The 5162-nt window shown below is 44.8% G+C and overlaps 1 long non-coding RNA gene across 1 annotated transcript; it reads right to left on the bottom strand.

Moving 5' to 3' along the window:
- Positions 1-672: 672 nt before the first annotated feature.
- LOC125294989 lies at positions 673-4895 on the bottom strand. Its single transcript, XR_007193611.1, has 3 exons — positions 4611-4895; positions 4103-4320; positions 673-1344 (listed from the first exon to the last, which is right to left on the bottom strand). It is a non-coding gene; the product is annotated as an uncharacterized LOC125294989 (long non-coding RNA).
- Between the last annotated feature and the right edge of the window lie 267 nt (positions 4896-5162).

Raw genomic sequence — 5162 nt, forward strand, 5'->3', positions numbered from 1 at the left:
GGAGACTGGCCATGTGGTGAGCGAGTGCCTTCTCTCTGTGATGTAACTAGGAGTCATCGGACTTGTGGAAGGGCTGATGTTGGTGGTGGTAACACAGGCTCCCGTGCCTTCTGTTGCACACTAGCGCCCTCTTTTGATCGACGGCAGAATGAACTAAGGATGACAATAGGGCAGAGGAAAACACTGATTAAACATTCTTGTGTGCAAACAAGGACAAAAGAGAATTTCAGCCACAAGAGAGTTTTTGTTCTTATGCATCTGTCTAGCAGTTACTCACATCTATTATTAACAGAAAGATGCATTTGTTTGACAAATTACAACTGGCAAATTGACATCTCTTGAGGAAGAGACTGAACTGTTTAGTGGACCCTAGTGGAGGTAGTGGGTACCCAGAACACAAAACTAAGTACAAGAATGGTCTATGAGGTTCTCTTATAATTACCTGATATGACAATATTGAGATGGATGTATTTAAGTTCAGCCTTAAAACTTGTCAGGAACAGTGTTACATTTTTTAAAGAAAAACTCTTACTAGCCTACTTTTTATGGAACATGTTCCCATTCCAAAGTCTCGTAATCAATCCCCAGATACAATGAATAATTTATCTCAAGAAAGTTTAAAAAAACATTATAAATATTTATACTGATTATTTAGATTTAATTTTGTTTCCGAAGACATGGTGGCAGAGATCCACTTTATAAGAGAGAGTCTGTGGTTGCAGCAGGCTATGTCTGAGGGTGGGGTGATGATGCATTCTGGGTATTGTGATGCAGGAGACAGACCGACTCCTGCGCTGGACTTTTTTCAGCTGACATTACGGGAACCTCAGCCTCTCTCCTGGGCTTGTCCTCTTCCCACTGTGAGTATTGATTGGGTGCAGATTGCATGTGTCTGGACTGAACACAACTCAAACTGATGGCAGAAAAGAATTCCATACATAAATACATGCACTCCTGGAATGTTATATTATGCATCATATCATACACCATTGTTATATATATATTTTTTTCATTCTTATAGCCTATGTGGAATTATTGTAAGTGAACATTTTAGACCAATTAAAGCTTGGGATGCCTTTTACTTAGGCCTTATGTTAAACCATTGAATACACACACACATGGAGGCAGGAAACTAACAAGAGCAGAAACAGAAGACGGTTTATATTTCTGTCCTTCTCTCTGCCTCTTGTAAATGTGTGAAATACTTCCCATATTTCATCTGTCCACCCTGCTGACATCATGTCTTCAGCACGGATGAGCTTCTTCATGTGAATACAGTGTGTTTCGGACCAGACTGATTGGAGGAATTCATAATGAAAGGTCAGCTGTCAGAACACACAGGAGCTGAGGGAGATAGGGAGAATGTGCAGAATACCAAAAAACCCCAGAGAGAGGGAGAGCGAGAGAGAGAGAGAGCAGAAGAGAGAGGGAGGGAGAGAGAGAAAGAGAATCAGAAAGAAGCCTAGAATATGTGGGGGAATACAGAGAGAGAGTATTTAGGCTTCAACAGTTTTCAGTGCACATATTCCAAAATCCTTGCGAGGCCACGTCTAAGCAAGGGGCATTTCGGTGGCTTACCTGCCCTCTTCCTCGTTTCATCTCCTCTAGTCTCTCTCACACACACGCACACGCACACACACACACACACACACACACACACACACTCACCCCTTGTAACTATCACATCTCTCCACTCATCCATTACCATCTCTTCCAGGCTCTTGGAAAACAATCAGCCCCTTTACGCTTCAAGGCTGAATCCCTGACACCCCATAATATCCCCCCTGCCTGTTGAAAATGGGTCGCATCTGTATCTATTGTGAAGGCTGATCAATGGCTTGGAGCCCAACATAGATCAGCTGAGACAGGGCTCTCATTTACACACGATGGTGCCACGCACACACACACACACCTGCACCAACATTGTCCACAGAGAATGAGCTCAGTGATGCCACTGAAATACCAATAGAATCAAAACTTTTATGATTCCCCTTAGTAGTTTTCTTGGGTTAGCCCACAAGATTTAAAATGAACACTGATACCAATAATTAAATGGAAGTAAATAACAAAAATACAACAGAGATTAGACTGTGACTGTGGGTTCAAGGTGACGTATTCACATGGTAAAGGATCATCTCAGCTCCCCATTAGTGCCCATAAACAACAACGCTACATGAACTCACCTGCACTCATACATGCCAGAAGACATGCACAAAAATGTACAAGACATGCACAAAAACATACAAACATGTACAGTACATGTACACTATAAGAAAAAATAGAAGGGATATGCCAAAACAAACTGGAGATATCACCGTTTCAGGTTCTTTCTCTCTCTCTCTCTCTCTCTCTCTCTCTCTCTCTCTTGCTCTATTTTAAATCAAAAGGCACTAATGCTCTGCATGCACTGATCACAACTGCACAGCATTTACTGCATTTACTGCCACTCTTCTGAGAGGTCACTCTCAATTCAGGGCTTTACTAGGCAGCTCAAGGTAAAACTTCAAAGAGAAAAGTAGTCTAGCAATCTGTTAATTCTAGATGAAAAAATCAGATAAGTATGAAAGATTGGGTGAGAGAGAGAGAGAGAGAGAGAGCACAAGCACAAGAGCACGTTTAGCTCAGAAGGCACCTGATAAATTAATGGAGGTCTCTCATTATGGAAGGAATTAGACACATTTGTTTTTTTCTCCCCTCAACTCTACGCCTCGTTCTCTCTCCATGGTCATGTCGCTGAGTAGCCCCACTAATTAAGGCTCGCTCGGCGCAGCGCAGGGCCACTCATTAGCGATATTGTTTTAGTGAGACGTGAAATTAGTTTCAATTCGGAGGGAGCAGACATCTTGGCCCGGCAGATGGACCCCTCCACTGACCTAAACAAACTTGCTTGACCTCGTGTGTGCATCGTGATGCCTTCAGATTTAACCTGTTCATCTGCTCGCTGAACTCCCATTAAAGTTTGGAACGCAGAGAGCCCTAATACTCGCTTGTGTCTTTTTTATCCATTAGCTAGAAATTCAATATTATCACTTTGCGCCATGACCTTAGCAAACCCCAGTGATGTTTAGAACACATTTTCTGTACTTTAAGTGATAATACATGGAATATTTATAAGCTATATTTATGAGAACATTTATAGCATATATATACATTTATATATATGTGTGTGTGTGTGTGATTTTATATGTATCCTATAATTCTGCAATTAATCAAGGCAACATTCATCACGGCTGTTCATCACGGTTGTGATTTATTTTCCACATAACCTCTTAAACCAAGCCCAGATATGCAAAGTCAGGTTCCTTTAGCATACCAGCCATGTCCAATGAAGCCCGATATTCATACACATTTCCCCCAGTCATCTGCTGGCCTAGGTCATCCATTATTCTGAGTGTATTGGGGAGATAGAAGAGTCGGTAAACAGGCTCCTTCTTAGGAAGAAGCACCAACATCCGTTCTCGTTGTAATTGTGATTAATTATACCACGGAGTGCACAGCACAAACAATGCGCAAACAGCCGGACTAGAGTGCGATGGAGAGAGAGAGAGAGGGAGGAAGACAAGAGAAAAGGTGGACGCATATTTATAAGGATCATAGACACTGTGTAACTACCACAGGGGCCCAAGGTTAATGGTTGAGATGGGTAGAGAGAGAGAGACTCAGCCATAAGCTCACTGGAGACAACAGACTGTTGACTGAACAAAGCAGGAGATGAAGAGTGGGAGGGAAGATTAGATAACCGCTCACTCCTGGAAGGAGAGAGACAGGAGGAGTGAAACAAATAGTAAGACAAGTGTGCTCACAGAGCCAGAGAGACAGACAGCAAGAGAGAGAGAGACAGAGAGAGAGACAGAGAGGAAGAGAGGAGTGAATCTACTAGTAAAGCAGATACTGGCACAAGTGTGCTTACATAGAACAAGAGAGATAAAGAAAGAGAGAAAGAGAGAGAGGACTGATTCTATTAAAACAGATTATGACACAAGTGTGTTAAGAGAGAGAGAGAGAGAGAGAGAGAGAGAGAAAGGGTGAGGGAAAGGGGAAATCTCCCATCGAGTTTGTTCTCTGGGCCTCATTCCAAGCACCCAGGTTGCAGCTAACTCACATGTGTTCCGCCATGTTCATGCCTGCCATGCTGCCAAGGCCCTGGCACCCCGGCATCGCCCTGGTACCACGCCGCGCGGCATAGGCCTCCGAAAGCATCCGTGCCACTGCCACTCGCCTGCCATGCTGGAGCAAGGAGCACAGATGGGCAGGAGGTGGCATCCTGGCACCCACAGCAGGAGGGGTGGGCACAGCTTCACCTCCATCTGAGACGGGCACCTGTGAAGGTAGAAAGTGTACAGTGTGTGTGTCGCTGTGTGTGTGTGTGTGTGTGTGTGTGTGTGTGCTTGTGTGTTTGAAAAAGACAGTTTCCAAGTTCCTATGAAAAATTATATTTATCTACAATCTCCCCACACACACATCGTTCTCTCCTCTCTCTCACTCACTCTCTATCTATCTATCTATCTATCTCTCTCTCCATATCTCTCTCTCTCTCTCACTCCTGCACTCTCTCTGTCTTCAGTCTGTCTCTAACTGGTTCCTGTGTTGTCTGGTCTCGCATCGCTTACCTCACTTGTTAAATCCCAGCGCCATTCCCGTTTCGTGTTTTTCAGCGGGCCACTGTCCTGGGGTCAGCCTGCACTTGCACCATCTGCCACCCTGCCGTTCGCACGAGGCTTTGGCAACCACTGATCTAGAATCAGTTTGATTTCGCCGGCTCCAGGCGTCTGCCTCTGCACCGGCTGCCCCGTGAGGCTGTAGACGGCCGGTCGTTTAGCCGTTGGCCCATTGGCGGCGCTTTGAAGAAGCTCATCAATCCCAACAGGAGTGCAGTCACGTGCTGGGCCTCATGCAGGCAAGTGCCATTTTACCACTCGCCTCCGACTGCCACTGTGTGGGATTATCGACCGCCTCACACATAAACAAGCATGCAACCACACACACACACCATGCACACACTTACACACACACAGTCACACATACACTCTCTTTCGCCCGCTCTTATACATGCGCACACACACACACACACACACACACACACACACACACACACACACACAAATATACAGTATTCTCAAACATGCTAGCACAGACACAGACACAATCAAAGGCTCTGGAAC

This window comes from Alosa alosa, chromosome 1, assembly GCF_017589495.1.
Source record: "Alosa alosa isolate M-15738 ecotype Scorff River chromosome 1, AALO_Geno_1.1, whole genome shotgun sequence".
Classification (NCBI taxonomy): Eukaryota; Metazoa; Chordata; class Actinopteri; order Clupeiformes; family Clupeidae; genus Alosa; species Alosa alosa.